The sequence below is a fragment of the Aedes aegypti genome, chromosome 1, assembly GCF_002204515.2.
Source record: "Aedes aegypti strain LVP_AGWG chromosome 1, AaegL5.0 Primary Assembly, whole genome shotgun sequence".
Taxonomy (NCBI): domain Eukaryota; kingdom Metazoa; phylum Arthropoda; class Insecta; order Diptera; family Culicidae; genus Aedes; species Aedes aegypti.
In genome coordinates this window covers 206,774,238-206,797,230 of record NC_035107.1, presented here as the reverse complement: position 1 = coordinate 206,797,230, position 22,993 = coordinate 206,774,238, and the positions used below count along the sequence as shown (strand labels likewise).

The window sequence follows — 22,993 nt, the reverse complement described above, 5'->3', positions numbered from 1 at the left end:
AAAATATTCTAATAGAAAGTTCAAACACTCATCTCAAACATAATTAGTTATAACCATTGCAATATTGAAAACATGCTGAGGTGATCATTTATTTAATTACTTCCAGAGCAACACTGATTTTTAGCAGTACTACATAGTAGTCTGGATTATTTTTATCTATGGGGTTCTGCACAAACATCTATCTTTCTATTTCACTCCTTCGTGAAATTAGTAAACAATAAGGCCATCAAACGTCACACTATCATACAAAATCAAAACAGTGCAGAGCCCCATTCTTCCTGCCAGGACCTCCATTGTTGCCCTTCGAGCAGCTGGTGAAGCATATAAGAAAAACTTCAAAAATGCATCGGTATTTTGGTCAATCGGTACATTTACTTATTTGCTTAGTTGTCAAATGTATGGGAAGCTTATAAAAATATTCGACTGCCTGAATTATTATCCATCTTTTACGATCTACCATGTTGTATCACAAAAATGATTAACTATCACAAAACAAATAAATAAATGATGAATAAGACAGACTCGTGCACAATCAGATAACGATAGACGATAATGAATTATCATGGTAATTATATACATTTATTACCTACCCTCAGCCGAAACATTCTATGACATCATTTCTTCATCTATAGAGCACTGCACTATTTTGATTTTGTATGGGATTTTGACTTTTACTGCCCTTTATGTTCACAAGTTTAACGAATGAGTAAAAATGGAAGGAAAATTATTGTGCAGTATCCCATATAATTAAAAAAGAGTATTTTATATACAGTCACCTCTCCACATCTTGATATCGAAGGGACCATCGAGATAGAGAGAGATTGAGACAAGGGACATAAATTTAATGAACACTAGATTGAAAACCACTCCGTTACTAGGAAAATAACAAACAAACTTCATTTCGAGTTTCCAAATTGTTCTGAATCATTTAAATATGGTCTAGTAACCTTTGATAATGTTCATATCAACATATGGAGAGAAAATTGGGAACAAAAAATCAACAGGAACACATCGAGATATGAAGGTATTGAGATAAGGAGGATATCGAGTTATGGAGAGCGAAATCGTATGCAGAATGAAGGGACCAAAGCAATCATCGATATAGGGAGAGATAGCGAGATGTAGAACATCGAGATGTGGAGAGTCGACTGTATGTTACTAATTAACTCGAGAGAATCAACTAATTAATAAATTGGTTGGAAAATTGAAAAAAAAAAACGAAAAAATATTGAAAAAAAAATTAAAAAAAATACTAGAAATAAAGATTTAAAATTTTACGGAATACTGCAGCGCAACACTAAGCTTGTCAGGACCACTTGTTCAAAATAATTTGTTTGCTTTTTTAATCTTTCATAAATCAAGAAAATAGTGAGCTGATGGAATTTCTATCGACAGGATTGCACTAGAGAGCGCCCCTCAGAAACAATCAATATAGACACAGTTTATCCTAGACATAATACCATTTACGCTTGAATGAATATAGTCCGTAACCTTGCCACCGAAGATGATTCAGCAGATAACAATGACACGTTCCTACGGCTCAGTCTGCATAGTAGTAGCATACAGTACCTGCAACAAACATGTAAACAACATGCACATTTTTCTACATAGAACACACAGCATCGAAACGTAGAACGTGCTCTGTTTCGGAAACCCGCCTTTGGTAGTTTGTATCTTTTATTAGAGTTTTTTTTGCATTTTTCATCGTAATAGGCTGTTTGTCATTACGCCATGTAATGGAACGGCCTACTTTCCTGCATTGAATTATGCAGTGTCGCAGGAGTTATTATGCAACTCTTTTGAGTTGAATAATGAATCATTACACAACATTTTTTAAAACTCGCCAAATAATGTTGAGCACCTTTCGATATGGTTTCTGATACCATCAAGTAGCCTTTTACAAAAAATATTCTACTCAACTGTTTACAGAGCTCAATTTTTACAACATTCATCGTAAACGTACGACTTGTGCCGTAAAATCATCTTTACTACTACTTGTTTTTAATTTGTATCGTGGTTTACGACTAACCAGCCGAGTGGAAGTTTAACAACTACCGAAAAGCTAAACATTACATATAATTTGCAATTGGATTAGATGGACAAATTGATGTGAAGATTTGCGAAAAAGTTACACGTCTTCTCAGTGAGAATCGAACTCACGACTCCCCGATCTCTAGTTGGGGCGCGTTAACCACTACGCCATGAGAGGACTCATGAACGCAGAAGTTAACCTGAATTCGATTTCAGCTCAATAATCACGTGGTTCTTTTTCGCAAAGTGCACCTCTTTCGGAAAAATTAGATGCCCATCCAAACACAACGCTTTCTATATATATCCAATGCTTAGCCCTTTACTACTATTTTGCAGGTTCTGTATTAATAGGTTGTTTTTCATCACATCAACCCGTTTTGGAATGGACTACTTTCCTGCACCGAATTATATGCGTTGTAAGATTTAAGTCATTATTGTTGTCACTACACTTTTTATTTTTTTTCATTATTGTTCTGTAAACTACTATATCTTCAATTTTTGTAAAAGGGGGCGTCCATAAAGTATGTAACGAAATACGAACGTAAAAATGTATGGATCGTCACGCTTTTCTTTAACTTTTTTTATTTTCAATCTCTGATTAGACATTGGAACAATTAGGAAACAATTGAAAATGTATGGTTTAGTTTGTGGACGCCACACATATTAAAATGATTACCTTAAGGCCGCACGGGACGTCATCATAATCACCCTATCCATTTGAAGAAGCAAATCTTAAGAACCACTCCATATATCGGTGCGAAAAAGTATCACAATGATTCTATAAATGTAGTGCACAACCCAATTAATTTTTAGTTTTATCGGTTCACTAAAAATCGAGATTTGCTTCCACAAAGTTTTGATGATAATTGCTAGAGTGAGACAAAAGATAGGGAAAATAACACGGTCTCCCGTGTCCCCTTAAATTATGTGAGCAAGATAATGCCGAAATCAAATGTTTTTCCACACTTGAGTCATCCCGTCGTCGTTGCAGTCAACAATCATTTGCACGTTGGTTCCAGTTCATGAAAAAGATCGCAACACAGGTCATCAACCGCTCCACGCGTCCAGCAGAACTGATCGATCGACGGCTACTACATACAGAGTGCTCACCACGATTGACTGACAGTTGCTAGCATAGCCTACTGCTTACAGGATGAACATTGCTCCCATCACGATTGCGAGTCTTTATCATTCAAACCAAACAAAAACAACAACAAACATTAGTGCAAATGTTCATATATTAGACCAAAAGCTATGGCCACTCACGTTTCGAACCATAAGTTCGTACAATAAGATAGGATGTATTATCAAGCCATGCTTGTCCGTGTAGTTGAGCGCATATTAGCTGCTGATTCCGTAAACATGACCAGAGGAAAATGTCCTAATATCCTCCCTAAAGAAAAAATGTTGTTTTTTTTTTTCAACTCGGTCGAAACCCGTTTTCAAATAGGATGCATAAGTACTTAGGGGACATGCACAAATTACGTCACGCTCCAAGGTAAAGGAAGGAGTCAAGCCTAGCATGACAACCCAAGTAATCAATAAGCATTTCAACTAGCATTCATCCAGCATTATATGCGTCAGCACGGCAATGCATTAAATGCTCTTTGAACTTATAGCTGCATTTAGTGCTTCGCCAATGCAGGTTTTAGCGAAATAACGGGCTGCTTTGATGCTACTCCTTCAGAAAAGTTGCATATTGCTGTCAAAAAAAGTAACGCCACCCGTGAAGAGCAAAACAAAACAAAAATACTGTTGATCTCCTTCTCTTTCTCCTTTATTTTTCTGTCACCGTTGCTCTCTTTGATTTGTTTTGTTGTTGTGGTGCAGTTTTTTGTTAAATATTCCTAGATTGCGATTCGAAATCACGAACTGGTGAACTGATGATGATGCTCCGCTCTACAGATTAACCCACAGACGATGTATTGCTCAGCATTGATTTAAGGTGAAGCAGCGTGTAACTCAAAGAATCATTAGAATCATCATTGATGTAATAGTAGTAGTGTCGCCTTTCCATGTATATTTTCAAAACAAACAAACAAAATATATAACATTTGTGTTAAGCATATTTTTATGTAAACACATGGGAAATTTAGTAGATTGACGAGTATTGGAATTAAAAATCAACTCTTCAATCGTACATATCAAAAGAAAACATTACAATTTAATGAAGGGCAACGGAATTTCTCTGTTTTTAATTGGATTTATCGCATATTTTTGTTATGCATCGGTGCCAGGTGATTGGTGATAGATTTTTCTAGCAATTGTTATATGCTTGTTTTCGGAACATTTGCTGCATATTATAAAAACTTATCAAATAGTTTTTCATCACAAGATCACTGATTTAATGAAATTTTAATGATTTTTGTGATCAATTCACATTAAATGCTATGATTTTACAGATTTCAACTCTGACATCACTGCGCTCAACGATCGCGATGATTGTGCACACACGATAGACGCGTCCCGACGCATCCCGACGCATCGCACTGTGGAGCTTTTCAATTATTTTGGGTGGTCCAAATTGATAAACTCTTGGTATGATTTTATGCTTCGTAGAGATGGTTTTTGTAATTTGAAAGAATCGAAAAACAAACAACGTATGAGTTTCAAGTTTCTATGCTTTGCCCAACCTTTCCGCCCTGAAAATTAATACAACAGAAAAAAAGTTGGATATTTTAGAATATAAACACAGGCATGTCTCAGTGTGCGGTGGCGGCGTCGATTCGCAGCAAGTGAAAACCACCGCCATAATAGTTTTGAGTGTTGCGGTTGATAAAACTTAATATTTGATTCCCGTTTGTAATGTGTTCCTTTAAGGAAAGTGAATGAAAGATTTGTTTAGTGGAAGTGTAGTGAACGCAATATGAAATCCAAAACACAATTTTTTGCTGCAGAATTACAACGGAAAAGGTAAGCAACTTTTTATTTACAAGTGTAATTGTGTGAGGCAATGAAATGCGGCATAAAATCGGAGATTTTTTTGAGAATATAAATCTCATGTATATTGTCGCTAAATTGATAATGCTGTATCTGAAAGTGTTGATTAAATATTGAAATACCACCTGAAGCATTTTTCTTCGCTTAAATTATCCATTAAATCAGGTGGTAAGCAGTTATATTTCATCGATGTTGCAAATACCAATACTATCATAACGATATGTTAATGATTTTGGAAGAAGCCATTTTGTGATGACGCACCAAAAGGCCTTAACCCCTCTACCTGCAGCTTCATTTTTTCCCGAAAAATTCAAATTCAAATCGTTATAACTTTTTTGTTTTTCAATATTTTTGCACCATTTTTTTCACAAGTTCTCAAAAAACTCTTCTAGTTTAGGAATCCCTAACGATATTCATTATTGGTGATCTGGTTTTAAAGTTATTCCGATGTTCCTTGGGGGACCGACATTTTCCATATAAATGTCTTTGGCGGCCATTTTGTAAAAAATGAAGCTGCCGGTAGAGGGGTTAATACCCTATCTAAGCTACACCCGTTGATTTGTTCCAGAGCAGATTTAGGAGTTGGATGCAGAATTTGCTTCAGTGAGCTTGATGCCGAAATTGAATTTCATGTACAAATCATTGTAGGAAATCATTTTATTTCATTGTAGGGCTCTTAAATCAGGCGGAATTATTTTGTTGCAGAACCCGCGTGCGTGAGAAAACGAAAAGTATTTACGCGCTGCTTTTGCCAATAGCAATATTGCTTGTTTTCAACATTCCTTCTCCTATTTCATCAGATGGCAGAGCTATCCCACACACTAGGCATAGGCATGAGAGAGACAGAATGCTTATATGATCAGTAACATATAATCTGTACTCTTCTCTCTGACACTCGTACAGCAACAAACTAGCATTTCAGGTGCTCAGGAACGAAAACATATCTTGCAGTGAAAAAGCTGATTTACAACAGAGTGATTTTAGATAGCAATGCTTCTGCTGATTTAAGACAGCTAAGCAATCAAACTGCTCAAATAAAACATAAAGCAGATAAAATGCTATAAGCATTCTACTAGGCGGCTTATTCAAATGCTTATTGGTTACCTGTGAAGCCTTACAAAATTTTCGGAGGACCCCTACAAAAAACGGGACAAAGAAGGGGGGTTGAAAGTTGTTAAAAAAAGTTGAAATGTAGCGTGATGTAATGTGTGTACCTACCATCCCTTATTTCTTGATCTTTCGCGTCCTTATAACTATTCAGTAATGCAGTAATATGGACGCGAGAGCACCGAGGATTGCTGAGAATCCAGAGAACTAGCAATCAAAAATGGCTGCTGTAAATCCATGCTGAATGAATTGTTGGATTTACAGTACAAAAAATATCAGCATTATTTGCTGTTTGCAAGTAAAAAAAAAAATGTTGTGTAAGCTAAATATCGAACTGGATGAAGTATACTTGCAAAATCTACATAGGTAATTCAAGATTTGATTTGTTTATTTATACACAGCGTTTTGCCCTTCTTGCACCTAGACACCATCAGCGCGGACTTTTACATTTTCTTTGCTAGAAGCTTTTCCGCTAAACAACAAAGGAGGGTGTTCATCAGTCGGGGTAGACGTAGAAGGTCCATCTCAGGAGGCTGATGCGCGAATGTTTTGGCTCGCGTGGCAGCTGTCATCACACGGGGTATGATTATTACTGTAGCTGTTGATATATTTTATTTTGTTTAGATTTTTTAAATCTTATTTCAAAGGTAATTATACTACAAAAATAATACAGGATCCATTATTCATCTATCACAAAGTAAAAACAAATATATATAAGTAATCGCACAGTCGGAACGAAAACATAAACATCAGTGGTTTTTGATCTCGCACTTTGGATCCATATGAATGTGCGCATGGAAACAAGGCGATCCTACAATAGACGTCAACAACATCTTGTATTTCACGCAAATTAATCGCCTAAACTTTACCACCTTTCGGAACAAGAGGGCAGCTCCATCATTTGCATTTTGTTATGACAAACGACGAAGCTCCGTATCTCGGTCGGAATGTAAGAATGTATTGTTCCATCGATCATTTACTGCGGCGGCTATCATGGCAAAGTCAATGCACGCAATTCAGAAATAAACATGAAACAATAACATTGGCCTTATTCGTATGGTTTATACATCCACGGCGATATTAATGGTAGGGGCGATACGGAATGCATGGTATCTTCCTTTGATTTTTTGATATCAGACTACCGTGCTGTATAGATTACTGGACAAATGACGAAAAATAATGTAGGATGCTCATACGTCATGCGTAAATGAAAGTTTTCAGAGATTCGATTGGTTGCTCTCAGTCTCAATGTAGCCCCGATGCACTTTAACCCGCAAAATACAGGGCAAAAATAAACACGAAAATGACGGTTACTTAAATTGCATGGAATAGCCGCTATTCGTATGGTATTACTGAATGCAACAATTAAATTTAGTGAATGACTTCTACAGGCCGCAAGATATGCATAAATACAAATGACCCAATAGGGAAAGTGTACCAGTTATGGCCATAGTGGTTCCCTATTTGGCCATATGTGACATTTTTATAACTTTCGCATTTTGAATATTTTTGAATGCTTTAACATCAAGATTTATCTTAAATCTAACTGCTACAACACACAAAAATTTCCAAAATTTGAAGACATTAAAGTTACCACGTATGGCGAAATAGGGAACCACTATGTCCATAACTGGTACACTTACCCTATTTCCGATTATATTTTTCCCCTTATGTATCCCCGCTAATTTGAACTATGGCTAATTCTTCACCTGACTGGGAATGCCAGATGGGCATCCCACGAAAAATGAGTAAAGTAGGATGGTCAGAGGGGCCAGCCTTTGAGCCCAACCATGGGGTCTCACCATTGTGGGTTTTAAACGTAGGTCGATAAACACAACTTAAAAAAGGGGTACGTGCGCCTCTGCTGGGCCAAAGTCTTCTGCAGCCGAGAAAAAGAGAAAGGATCGTTGGCGTGGTTGCGATTGATGACTTTGTTGTTGGATGGGTCTTATGCCCAAAAACGGAATTTTTCGGGGAGCCCACCGGTCGTGGCGGTTTGAAGATTCTTGCAGGTTTATTGAAATGATGGTGCGGTTGCGTTAGGAGTTACGTTAGTTGGGTGGGACTTACCCCTGAATGCTTCCGGGAATGTTATTAGTGCTTCTCTGATGTCCGTACAGAGGGCAGTGGCAGATTACATGTTCCGCTGAGTACACCGCATTGTTACACTCTTGACAGAAGGATCTGCCATCATAGTTATAGGCAAAACTGGTATGTCCGATCCTAAGGCGTGAAATTATTTTCTGGACGCGGAGCGAGGAGAGCTCTTCCCAACTAGAGGGATATCCTTTTACCTTCCGAAGCTGAGCCGAAGTATTTTGGTGCTACTCGTGGGTCCAATAGTCTCGGACGGATTTAGCGATCCAGCGTTTCACGTCTGGGGGTGGAACGGAATGGGTAAAATGAGACATTTGGTGTCCCGTACCAGCTAAAAAATCTGCAGCCACATTTCCTTGAATACCGCAATGCCCACGCTTGCGGAATCAATGATGATGAGGAATGGAGCACTCGCTGGTAAGATGGCTGCATAAAAGATGGCCGCTGCTTCGGCAGAGAAAACCGAAAACTAAGTTGGAAGGCTTTAACAGAGTGTCAGATCAGCGCCAGAGATCCCGATACCTACTCCACGCTGCGAAAGAGAGCCGTCTGTGTAACGGTGTATGTGTTCCGGGTATTTAGTCCGCAGAAGTTCCAGTACGGACGCTCTAAGCACCGAAGAGTCTGCCGACGCATGCCAGTGTGGCAACCTCACGGAGGATACGATCTGCTTGATCAAACAGAGCGACTCTATCGATTCCAGCTGTTTTTGAAGCGTAAGTAGCCGCCTTGCGGCAGATGGCTGCGTGCACTCGATGGCGGAATGGGAGGATACCAGCTTCTGCACAGGCTGCGTCGGCGGGGGTTGATGGGAGTAAGCCGGAGATAGTGCAGAAGTACCCGTTGAAAATCGGTGAGAAGGTTTCAAGCAGATTTTGTTGACTCAAACTGGTGATCTCGAGACCGTAAAGTAGCCTGCTATCTGCGATAGCTTGTGCTACCCTGAAGCGTGTGGATGGATTGTTGGATCTATGCGGCTTGGATATCGTTTTAATGATGTTCAGACGGGAACGGCAGTTCGTTTTGACAGCATTGAAATGCTCCTTAAACTGCAGGTTACGGTCAATCAAAATTCCTAACGTCCTGACAGTTTTCCTGTTTGGAATGGGTTGTCCGTCAATTTTGATTCCTGGACTCACTAGTTTGTGTCGCGAGTTACAAACATAGCCGCGGACGCTTTTAGCTGCGGAGAGGGAAAAACCAACAGAAGAAGCCCATTTGTGTACTGCCGTTACTGCTGCTTGCGCTTTGACTCTAGTGCGCCTGAGAGTATGACCAATGGCTACCAGCAAGATGTCGTCAGCATATACAAAAATGTAAATGTCTGGCGGTAAGTTTTCAAACACTCCGTTCATCGCTACCAGGAACAGCGTAACCGCGATGACCGAACCTTGTGGGACCCCAGTTTCCTCGGCGAAGGCGCTTGAGATGTGGTTCCCTACTGCAACCCTAAAAGATCGATGCAGAAGAAAATTTTTAAGGAAGCCGATCAGGTTCCCGGAGAAACCCCATTCCGTCAGTTGTTTTAGTGCCAAAGGCGTCCATGTTCTATTGAACACCTTGGAAATGTCCAGTGAAACGAGATCTGCATGCTGTCCTTTTGTCTGCGCATCATGAAGGAGGTCTCCAAGGGAGACGAAGTAAGAGTCAGTGCCGTATCCCGACCTAAAGGCATGCTGTCGATGCCCGAGGCGACCATCCGCTTCGAGCTGCTCTTTTAATCGTCGGTTAACCATTCTCTCGACCACCACGTTAAAGACATGGGACGATATTTAGATGTGTCCCGAGAGGCCACGTTGGTTTTGAGAATAGGGACGACGAGGCTTTCTCTCCATTCGTCCGAGCATGAGTGCTGGTGCCACATACTATTGATTAGCTCTAACAGTTTCGCTTCACCTCCGAGAGGGAAGTTTTTTATGAGGGGGTAGCCAATACCGTCGGAGCCGGCGGATTTACTAGTACGAAGCCAGTGAAACTCACGCTCATCGCTGCTGCAGACAAAAGCCTTGAAAATTGCAAACCACCCGTTGCTAAGGGCAACCCAATATTACTGTAGAAAAATGTTCTAATTCCCGCTGCATTTCCCGCATTTATAGACCTATGCACGGGTTCACTATCTGACGTTTAAGCGGTGCCGTGTTATTTATGTGACCATGGGAACCAGTGAATTTGGCACCGCTCAAACGTCAAATTAATGAACTCGTGCAATGGTCTATGGATCAGTGCACGAGTTCACTATTTGACGTTTTAGCGGTGCCGTGTTATTTACGTGACCATGGTAACGAGTGAATTCGGCACCGCCCAAACGTCAAATTAGTGAACTCGTGCATAGGTCCATGGACCAATGCACGAGTTCACCAATTTGACGTTTGAGTGGTGCCGGATTCACTCGTTGCCATGGCCACATAAATAACACGGCACCGCTCAAACGTCAGATAGTGAACTTGTGCATAGGTCCATATAGCCTTCAATGACACTAACGATTTAGAAAATTCATTCACCCAACATAGGCTACTTGATAAGATTCACGTTTTTGAACTACTGTACTGGTAAGAGCCTGATAGAGACTCGCGAAGAGAAAAAATATCAACGTCATATGCAGCCCAGATTCCGCTGTCACGAAACGTAAAATGCAGCCCGCCGTTTGTATGGATGAAAAAGTGAAAAGTATTGTATTCAAAATAAACTATTATCATAAATCTCGTTCGGCGGAGCAGTTTTGAGTTGCTGATAAATCTAAACACAATATTGATTATTTCTAATGTCTGCTACGTTTGCTGGCATGAAATTTCACTCAAAAGGCTATTCATGATTCGGTGTGATGCAAACGCAATAATTTTTCGCTGAGAGGTTCATGTAAGGCTTTGAACGGCTTGCACATGATTCGTATAAACACAAAGTGGAATAAGAAAAAACTCATTGTAAACATGTGACGTCACTCCTATCGTACCATATACCTTCCGGACCACTAGATGATTTTTTTTTGTAATTTTGTTCGAGATGGATAGGAATGACGTCGTTAAGTAGCTGTCAGTTTTCGGAATATATCACCTTTTTAATATAGTACACCGTGGTCTCAGGTAAGAACGAGATTTTCGCAAAATTCAAGCCTACTACTATTACCATTCCTAGCACTGGTTGTTAGTGATTCTTTGGCGGAAAACTGGATCGTATGAATCGATGCTGACTAGACTACCAAAGTAATTTCCCAGGGCTTCGGCAACCGCAGAAGGCTCAGTGATCGTTGACCCTTGGATGTCCAGGGAAATCGGAGTGATTTTCCTTTTACCACTTAGGGCGTTAATCTTCCCCCATAAATCTGCCGAGGTTTGGGAAGAATTCATGGAATCAAGAAATTCTTCCCATGATAACCGCTTGGCTGTCCTTATGGTGGAACGACATGGTCATCAGACCACCAGCGAAGAGCTTTCCTTCCTGGTCTGCTGCTGCTTTTGGGGATGGCTGAGGCAGCTGCCTTTGTAATAACATTGGAAAAGCTGGTTAAAGAAGCAGGTTATTTTAATTCGAGAAGATGATTGATGTTTGATTGGTAGATTTGCCAATCCGCCCGATCGTAACACCACCTGGGGCGTCTGGTGATTGACGGGGACGTGACCGCTGCAGAAATCTGAATCGGATAATAATCACTACCATGCAAGTCGGCGCAAGCTTGCCATAGGAACTTTTTTTTTGTTTTTTACAAGGGGGGAATCTGCAAACAGATCCCCTTAGAAGGTAACTCAGGGAATGTGGGGATGACGCACCAACGACGACCCGCTAAAACCAGCCTATGCACTGTGCTTGAGCAATTTTTTTAGAACTTGTAAGCTATGGAGTGACTGGACGAAGCGACAGAAGGTTGGTGAACCGTCATTTAAGGATAGCTGTCGTACAGATCCACGTCCTATCGCCACCCCAGATTTGATGATGCGCATTGAAATCTCCAAGGAGCAGTCGGGGCACTGGAGTAGTCCTGATTATGTTTAAGATTTCTCTTTGATTTCAGAGAGGGAGCCGCAAGGATGCAGTTAATGATTGTTAGCCTAAAGCTACCAACTAATCGAACAGCTACAATGGGTAAGTCACTGGCGACTTCTATAATTTCGAAAGGGACACTCAGCAAGACGCCGAGGGATATGGTGTGCAGCACATTCCTGCTTTTCTTCATTGTCCATCTGTATTTTCTACTCAGGTAGCGGTTCATAGTGGTAGTTGATGTACGATTCACCTCCTGCAGAGCAATGACCCAAGGGGAACTGACGTGTGTCAAAAGCTCTAGATTTGTCAGATTGTGGTAAAAACCGTTAATATTCCACTGCAGGCAGAACTTGATTGGATCGGGTAGAGTTGGTGTGGGGAACCGGGATCAGAAATTACAGTTCTCGGATGGCGAGTTTTAAGATGTTTGATGAAGATGATGTGTCTTTGCTGTTCTCAGAGTGATGTCTGGGAAAATTCGAAGGAGTTATAGCAGCGGAACGATTCAGCGAGTCCCCGCCACAGGGATACACGGGAGATCTTGACGACGCAGGCGGGATTGCATTTGCTAGGGGAACTTCATCGAAACTATATTAAGGGAACCCGGAATAATTCTTGCTTCCTAGTTTCAAGTGTCCGGGGCACTCAAACGATGAGGTGTCAAGGCATCGGTGGTGGTCACTCAGAAGCGGTGAAGTAGTGCGTACAGCTGATGTGATAGCGGCAGTGGTTGCGTCGTAGTTGATTTGTTCGGAGAAGAGGGGCCGGTAATCCAAAGAAATTGACCCGGGGGTGCCTGATGATGGTGACAATAAAGCAGTGAAGGTAGTTTGGCTTTAATTCCATTAGAAAAATATACTCAATTTTGGGTTGATTTAACGCAAAATTGAGTTCTTACGCAAATTTGGCTTATTGGGCCAAAGTACCCCCATTGGGTAGATGCAGCTCTCTCTATTTTTGACAACATTCGTGTGGGAGAAAGAGAAAACCGAGAGATTTTGGGTTAAAACTATAATCGATATACTTAATTTTGGGTAAAGTAAACGCAAAAATTAGGTAAAAATATTTCTCCGTGCAGAATACAGACCACTGAAGCTCCGAGGCTGGTCATCCATTAAAAGCAGGGGACTGACACGACTGTCATCCTGCATACATTTCGGCTCTTCCCAACATCGTTTTGGTACTTCGCGTTTTGGTACCCACTTTCTGGTCGGTTTGCCCTAACCTTGCTCCTGATTTTCGAGTATACGGCTCTTACGCTGCTAGTGCTTATGACAGGGTGGGACTTACCACCCGGGTTGGAGTGCCCGGGGTGCCCAGAATTTTTCACGAAAGATGGCGTTCCCTAAATATCTAACACGTGCATTGAAAAAACTTTTTTTTCTAGAAGTTCTATCGTATACACTTGTTGACATTTTCAAATGGTAAAAACGATTCAAAACATCTTCAAAATAAAGAATAAGGTCTACTATTTCTAATAGAACCGGTTGTGCTAGACTTGGTCGAGATTTAGTACAGAAACAGCGGTTTGAAAAAGAATAAAGAAAAATTCAAAATAGTTAAATTTGGCATCTCTATAGTTCACATGACGTAAAAAATTGAAATATACGCCTATTGATCTGAAACTTTGGGGAATTCACATCCAGTATTGAAAAAAGCTAGAGAAAATATCAGAGAAATAATTTGAAAACTTTTGTTTTTAATTTTAAGACCGCTTTGAGCTGCGCGATGTGCAGATTCGCGGGGTACAAATTGAGGTTGTTTAGATTCAATGTAGTCAAACCAACAGGAGTACCCGGTATAACGAATACAGTCGCCTCTCCACATCTCGATATCGAAGGGACCATCGAGATAGGGAGAGATCGAGACAAAGAACACATTTTTGATGAATACTAGATTGAAAATTATTCCGTTGCCAAGAAAAGAATACACGAACAAACGTCATTTTGCGCTCCTAATTTGTTTTGAATCCCAAAACTTTGGTCTAGTAGCCTTCGATATTGGTCATATCGACATACGGAGAGAAAATTGAGAACGAAAAATCAACAGAAACACATCGAGATACGGAGAGTGAAAATGTATGCAGACTGAAGGGACTTGTGAAATCATCGACATAGGGAGAGATATCGAGTTGTAGAACATCGAGAAGTGGAGAGTCGACTGTATTTATGAATTTCTTGAGAATACCTTATGAAAAGTGATCATTATAAAAGTTACTACAGTTAACACTCCCTTACTTGATATTTTATAACTCGATATCGAATAGAGAATCATAGTGAAAGTTTTCATGGCTACACAGGTAAAATATATGTTGTAAATTTAAGTTTATTTTCATGCACATATTTTGAGCATCAAAATAAACTGAAATGTCAACGATAAATCGCTTATTTTTCAATCAAATGCACTTTAAATTTACACGGTCATGTAGCATTCAAGCATCTTTGGTTGAAAACTAAACGAAATGCCGTAACAATAGATGAATTTGTTTTATTTTTGTTCTATGTCTCAGTTTACACTACATTGGAACTTAAATATTTTTATCTATGTACCTCGATGGTTCCTTGGATCGCAGTTGCACTGGTTTTGTGTTCTGTAACTCGATACCACCCTAACTCGATGGCCCTTTCAATATCGAGTTATGGAGAGATGACTGTAATTTCGTAAGGCAACAGGTAACACAAAATTGAGTACAATTCGCAAAAAATCAGGTGTGTGATTTTAAAACATACCTAAAACCCTGCCTCTGGGATAATTACTCCTTCTTTTTTGCAAAATATATGACTCATAAAGAAGCTCCACAGTTCTAAGCATCTCTGTGCGCCATGAAGTTTGTTAAAATGAAGTAGAAATTTTTCAGGATGTGCGCAAATAACACATACAGAAGAGCCGGATTTGTCTAACTTTTTTTTAGAGAGAAACCTCTGTGGATTATCTATATTATAAGTTTTATTCATTTCTGGGATATCGTACGCCATCCCAACTCAGAAATATTAGTACTTGAGAGTTGAGAGTCTTCACAGTGTCAACACAAATAAGTGAATCTGTGTATCTACATTAGTATTATGAGTTCATTTCAATTACATCATAGAATATTGCAGGGCGTCGAAAGTCTCGATATAAATGTTCAGAAGATTTACGGAATAAAAATTGATCAATACGATAATTCGGATGCCATTGTCAAGAGAATATTGAGGAACTGAGAGTAGGATATATTAGACCATAGCAATCAAGGTGAGTACATTGTACGCTATTCAGAATTCAGGACAAGCATTGACGTGTTCTGAAACTGTGCAAATGAGACAGAAAATAAAATCAGAAAATACCCATATGGGTATCTACGTTTCACACAGATTGTAATACTGTAAAATAAGATTTGTCGTCAACCGAATGTCAATGGGAGTATTTAATCGGAGGATCGAAAGGTGGGAGCAGCATCATAACGAACATATGAATGGCCCGGAGGGCATATGTTCGCGGGAGAAATGACTATATGTCAGGGTGCTAGAAAGCAGCAACAACAAATTTGACGATGCCGTTTAATAGCTCAAGAACAAACCAGTAGTCATCTGCGTTAAAATGATTCGTTCAACGCTCTTCTGAAAATATCTTTTACAGGTAGGATGATCCAACGTTTTCAAAATGGGGAACGATTATTAAAATATTGAATGATAAGTATATAAATATGGAATAATCTAGTTAAGATCTGAATTCCGATCTAGTGAAGATCTGAAAATGTATTCACCGAGTTTATCACGAATGTCGTTGCCGGAAATTGATACCGTTCCGGTATTGATTCATCGCTGAATGTGAAACCTAGCATCAGAACCGCATAATCTATCCAAAATATCCTGCTTGGGTATGCGTGCTAGCCTAAAATGAACCTGGAAGCATTATTGCGGCCTGATTGAGATCGAAGGAGAAAGGGTGAACCAGCGAGCGGAAAGAGACCATAAAATAAACAAAATCGTTCAGAGCTAATAAATAACCAAGTCGATGATTCGTGCACGCGGTTACTTACCGTGAGGGGCGGCTTACTTTGCGAATCAATGCGAGCAACTTTTCGTTTCATGTAGACTAGGTACGTCGGCCAGTATTTTGTTCTCGTGCAAAATCGAGGAACGAGCCTACCAGTTTGTTAAAATATCTATAATGCTATAAATACTAGGCAATGGAAAAAAGGATACTGCTTGTTGTGCTCCATGTTGATTATCTGATAATTTATTGTTTGTATGAATTTATTCGACTTTCTCTATTCAGGTTATACACTTTTTTTTGTGTAAAATATGTTTGAAATTTGGCGCAAAATTTTGAGTACCTTCTAAGCGCAAATATTGGGCTTAGAAATCGTATAATTCCAATCCGATAGGCTTACCAAAAATAATATTACGAAAGTTATTACATTTTTGTTTGAAACAATCCATCTGAAGGTTAATCTTAATCGTTAAGTTAATCGGATCGTATTTGATTCGGAAAATGCCTAGTCGGTTCAACAACTTAGAACTTCGATAATTACTTACCGACAGATAGAGTAACTATGCTCTTCCGAAGATAATTGTAATAATTTATCAGAAACTAAATTTATGCCACTATACGGGTGCTTCAAGTCGCGAGCAAACTGAGCTATTAAGCGCGACCAAACTGAGGTTCGTGAGTTCCCACCAGTCGATAATGTTTTCGCAAAGGAAATTTTCTGGATTCTGGTATATTCGTACCTGCTACGTGATACACACATGCGAACACGGTCAATTTGCAAACAAAACTCTCTCTCTTTTATTTTATTTTTTTTTATTTCTTTATTATTATCATTCTAAAAATTACATTCATTTCTTATATCTAGGTGTTCTGTGTTATTAGACAACACTATCATCCTAATTTGGTAAAACAAATCTAAGATTTTATTAACATTTTGTCAACAACATATTACATTATTATTATTCATTTGCCGTAGCAGTTCAGATTTTTTACAGGTGAGTTGATTTCACCTGCTTATAAGAGAAAAAAAAAACGCTTTGAATATACTTAACCATACTTAAATTAATCGTGGCAATAGAAGATTGTAACGATTTTTGCCTGAAATTATGAATTATTTTATTTGACATTTGTTCCAATGTTTTAACATTGGATATTCTATGTAACTCATTGGCAAATTGATCACTATTTTACAACTTTTTGCTGTGTTGTCCTTCGAAATTCAAATATTGTCAAATAAATTTTGACAAAATCAGTACTCCATTGATATTTATCAGTTTATGTAATCGGCTTTTCATAAAATAATATTTAACACATTTTAAAAATAGTTTATATATTTACAAAATATTATGACACACTGGGGTGAAATTGATTACCGTATAATAAAGCAAGCTTAAGAATAAAAAAATCCCTTTCTACTAAATTCGGGTCTCCCAAATCTGAAAATGATGTCAAAATTCTAACATCTCAACTATTTGATTATTTAATAGCAAAATTAAACTTTGAAAATCTGCCTAATACGCCTAAATGTAGGCAATTTTCGTTGAAATAAGCATATTATTTGAGAATAAACGGTTTTATGAGCAAAAAACTATACTTACTAAGCTGTATGATATCAAAAATGAGTTCAGTAGTTCACTCAAAGTTGACATGTAGGTATAGCACCAGTGGATTGTTTAGCACAGATGATTCCAACTGTATTGCTTACACCTTCTAAAAGTGTGAATATTTCTATGCAAAACTGACCCTAATAAAAATGAAATAGTTCAAAATCATCATTAGACATCTATAAACTAGAAAACATACAATGTCTGTGGTGCCAACGAAACCTTCAGCATCCTTGGGAGGAAATGTTTTTTGGTACCGACCTGATCAAATTCGCCCCAGTGATCAATTTGCCCCCGGATTACGGTACTATACCAGGGAGGAAGCTTTAGAATCATTTTCAAAATTTTATTTTGAATTCTGCAGAGCTTTCTTCCTGGTATTACAACAGATAGTCCATATTGGTACATCATACAACATGGCTGGCCTGAAAATTTGTTTGAATTTCAAAAGCTTGTTCTTAAGACAAAGTTTTGATTTTCTATTAATAAGGGGATAGAGACATTTTACATATTTATTACATTTGGCTTGAATGCCCTCAATGTGATTTTTGAAAGTTAAATTCTTATCTAGCATGAGCCCTAGATACTTAACTTCATCTGACCAATTTATTGGAACCCCACTCATCGTGACAACATGTCTACTTCATTTCATTTATTTAGTTAACATCTACACAGATAACACTGAATCAACAATTTCACGCCACAATACTCGGTTCCTGGCCGCATCTCCCCATCCTCGGTTCTGCCTCACGCTCGCCAAATCGATTCGCACTTGATCCGCCCACCTAGCTCGCTGCGCTCCACGCCTTCTTGTACCAACCGGATCCGAAGCGAATACCATCTTTGCAGGGTTGCTGTCCGGCATTCTTGCAACATGCCCTGCCCATCGTATCCTTCCAGCTTTGGCCACCTTCTGGATACTGGGTTCACCGTAGAGTTGGGCAAGCTCGTGGTTCATCCTTCGCCGCCACACACCGTTCTCCTGCACACCGCCGAAGATCGTCCTAAGCACCCGACGTTCGAAGACTCCAAGTGCTTGCAGGTCCTCCTCGAGCATCGTCCACGTTTCATGCCCGTAGAGGACTACCGGCCTTATGAGTGTTTTGTACATGGTACATTTGGTGCGGGGGTGAATCTTTTTTGACCGCAGCTTCTTCTGGAGGCCATAGTAGGCCCGACTTCCACTGATGATGCGCCTCCGTATTTCACGGCTAACGTTATTGTCAGCCGTCAGCAAGGATCCAAGGTAGACGAACTCGTCGACCACCTCGAACGTATCCCCGTCTATCGTAACACTGCTACCTAGTTGGGCCCTGTCGCGCTCGGCCCCACCAGCTAGCATGTACTTTGTCTTGGCCGCATTCACCACCAGTCCAACTTTTGCTGCCTCGCGTTTCAGGCGGGTGTACAGGTCTGCCACCTTTTCAAATGTTCGGCCGACGATGTCCATATCATCCGCGAAGCAAACAGATTGACTGGATCTCGTAAAAATCGTTCCCCGGCTGTTAAGCCCGGCTCTCCGCAGAACACCTTCTAGCGCAATATTGAACAACAGGCACGAAAGTCCATCACCTTGTCGTAGTCCACGGTGGGATCCAAACGAACTGGAGTGTTCGCCTGAAACCTTCACACAATTTTGCACACCTTCCATCGTCGCTCTTATCAGTCTCGTGAGCTTTCCGGGAAAGCTGTTCTCGTCCATGATTTTCCATAGCTCTACGCGGTCGATACTGTCGTATGCCGCCTTGAAATCGATGAAAAGGTGATGCGTTGGGACCTGGTATTCACGGCATTTTTGGAGGATTTGCCGTACAGTAAAGATCTGGTCCGTTGTCGATCGGCCGTCAACGAAGCCGGCTTGATAACTTCCCACGAACTCGTTTACTACAGGTGACAGACGACGGAAGATGATCTGGGATAATACTTTGTAGGCCGCATTTAGAATGGTGATCGCTCGAAAGTTCTCACAATCTAACTTTTCGCCTTTCTTGTAGATGGGGCAGATTACCCCTTCCTTCCACTCCTCCGGTAGCTGTTCTGTTTCCCAGATTGTGCCTATCAGCCGGTGCAGACAAATGGCCAGCCTTTCCGGACCCATCTTTATGAGTTCAGCTCCGATACCATCCTTACCAGCAGCTTTATTGTTCTTGAGCTGGTGAATGGCATCCTTAACCTCCCTCAAAGTGGGGGCTGGTTGGTTTCCATCTTCCGCAGTACTGACGAAGGCATTTCCTCCGTTGTCCCGTCCTTCATTGCCTGTGCTCTCAGCACCATTCAGGTGCTCGTCGAAGTGCTGCTTCCACCTTTCGATCACCTCACGCTCGTCCGTCAGAATGCTCTCATCCTTATCCCTGCACATCTCGGCTCGCGGCACGAAGCCGTTGCGGGATGCATTGAGCTTCTGATAGAATCTACGCGTTTCCTGAGACCGGCACAGCTGTTCCATCTCCTCGCACTCCGTCTCCTCCAGGCGGCGTTTTTTCTCCCGAAAGAGGCGGGTCTGCTGTTGCCGTTTCCGTTTATAGCGTTCCACGTTCTGCCGGGTCCCTTGCTGCAGCATGACCACCCGCGCTGCATTCTTCTCCTTCAAAACCTCCTGGCACTCCTCGTCGAACCAATCGTTCCGTCGACTCCGTCCCACGTACCCGACGTTGCTCTCAGCTGCATCGTTGATGGCTGCTTTTACTGTTCTCCAGCAGTCCTCAAGAGGGGCTTCGTCCAGCTCACCCTCTTCCGGTAATGCAGCCTCGAGTTGCTGCGCGTATGCCGCTGCGACATCCGGTTGCTTGAGCCGCTCTAGGTCATACCGGGGTGGCCGTCGGTACCGTACGTTGTTAACGACGGATAGTTTTGGGCGCAGTTTGACCATCACCAGATAGTGGTCAGAGTCGATGTTAGCGCCACGATAGGTCCTGACGTCGATAATGTCGGAGAAGTGCCGACCATCAATCAGAACGTGGTCGATTTGCGATTCTGTCTGCTGTGGTGATCTCCAGGTGTATCGGTACGGAAGGCTGTGCTGGAAGTAGGTGCTACGAATGGCCATATTTTTGGAGGCGGCAAAATCAATTAGTCGTAGGCCGTTTTCGTTCGTCAGCCGGTGGGCGCTGAACTTTCCAATCGTCGGTCTGAATTCCTCCTCCTGGCCAACCTGAGCGTTTAGATCTCCTATGATGATTTTGACGTTGTGGCTTGGGCAGCTGTCGTACTCGCGTTCGAGCTGCGCGTAAAAAGCGTCTTTATCATCATCAGTGCTTCCGGAGTGAGGGCTGTGCACGTTTATTATGCTGAAGTTGAAGAACCGGCCTTTGATCCTCAACTTGCACATTCTCTCATTGATCGGCCACCACCCGATAACGCGCCTCTGCATATCACCCATCACTATAAAAGCTGTTCCCAGCTCATGTGTATTGCCGCAGCTCTGGTAGATGGTATGGTTACCTCTAAACGTTCGCACCATTGATCCCTTCCAACACACTTCCTGCAACGCTACGATGCCGAATCCACGGTCCTTCAGCACGTCGGCGAGTATGCGTGTGCTCCCGATGAAGTTGAGAGATTTACAGTTCCACGTACCGAGCTTCCAATCGCTAGTCCTTTACGTCGCTGTGGTCTTCGCCGATTGTCCCGGTTCGTATTCTCTCGTTGATTATTCGTTGCTTGATTTTTTTACGGCTGGCTTGCAGGGCCTGACACCAACCCCCTAGATTTCCGGAGGACCATTCCCCCTAAATGTTCGGAGGACCATAGTGCGCAGTTTAGCTTAAAGTCCTTCTCTGGCACTCGGACGATGATCAGCCGCCCCTGACATGTCTACTTGAAGGTTTCAAATAAAAAGCTTTTGGTTTATGCGGTAATATTATTAGTTGAGTTTTGGAAGCATTAGGAGAAATCTTCCATTTTTGCAAGTATGAAGAAAAAATATAGGGTGACTTGTTGTATTTTCGGCAGCTTTGTTCTCTTCGTCTTGGGTAGTTTTCTAAAACATATTGGGCTCAAATTATGCACCAATACTTTCATCATATCAGTGCATCTTACTGCCGAATTTCAGAAGTTTTGGTCAATAAAAACCCCCCATGACGAAGAGAACAAATCGGCCGATAATACGTAAGTTCCCCTACAAACTTTTTTGCAATCGACTACAGATGACACGCAGGCTTCGTCCTTTGGCAGAAAGGCCTGTGTCATCCGCAAACAAGGATTTTTGACATCCCTGAGGTAACTCAGGTAAGTCAGATGTGAAAATATTGGTTCCAAAATGCTGCCTTGGGGAACACCATCTCTTACAGGAAGCCTTTCAGATCTGGAGTTCTGATAATTAACCTGAAGTGTACGAGCAAACAAAGCTCTCAGTTAATAACTGTGGAGGTACACACTAAGCTGAGAAGCCACTTCTGTCCCAGTTGGAACGTAATGCTAAAAAAAAGAAGAAGGATGGGACCATCTTGCCGGTTGAACATGAGGTGATCGAAAGGCTGAAATTGGGCTACCCGAAGATGGTCTTGAATTGCATCAAGCAGTGTTTAAGAGATTACTTATTTAGTTTTTAAACATAATCTCCACGTTTTCTTACAATAGCTTTGCGGGCCTCCTTAAAGTCACGGCCTTCTTAGTGTTAGCGGATCATCGGTTGGGAAACACTAACGTTCAACTGCAACAATTGTCGAAGGATTTCCGTGCAAGTCAATTTTCAAATACTTTTCAAAAATTCAAAACATAATTTAATTTAATTCTGTTAAGTGTGCGGAGGAAAAAAAAAATATAAAAAATCAAATATGTAATGTGTCTTTAATGTATCCCATCAAAAGCCTACAAACATGTACCGTAAAATGGGGTGAAGTTGATCACTTTTGTGCCATTCTGTTCTATAATTCCTAGTAGGATCCATGTATTATCATCCAAATATTTTTAAAACCTGTACTGGTTGAATGTTTATCGAATTATATAAACGTAATTTTGACGAGATGTTATCATAATAAAAATATTTTTTAGAATTAAAAAGAAATGAGTTTTTGATTCCGGGGTGAAGTTGATCAATTATTGCGATAGGTTTCCTAAAATAAAGCGATATGCTATTCAATAGATTCGGGGTCACTTAATCTGAAAGTCTCAAAAGTCTTACAACTTATTGATAAATCGGTCAATTCTAGAGTTGAGTGTTGTGAATTACATAATACATCACATTAAACGCCTAAAGGTATGCAATTTTCCTTTGAATCAGCAACTCGCTCACAAATAGAACGGGTTTTGCTCTGAAAATGGAA

The 22,993-nt window shown here is 40.7% G+C and overlaps 1 protein-coding gene across 1 annotated transcript in view; it reads right to left on the bottom strand.

Annotated features, from left to right (window-relative positions):
• Positions 1-22,993, bottom strand: part of LOC5572577 (rootletin) — a 159,910-nt gene that overhangs the window by 95,860 nt on the left and 41,057 nt on the right. The gene's annotated exons all lie outside the window — the stretch shown is intronic.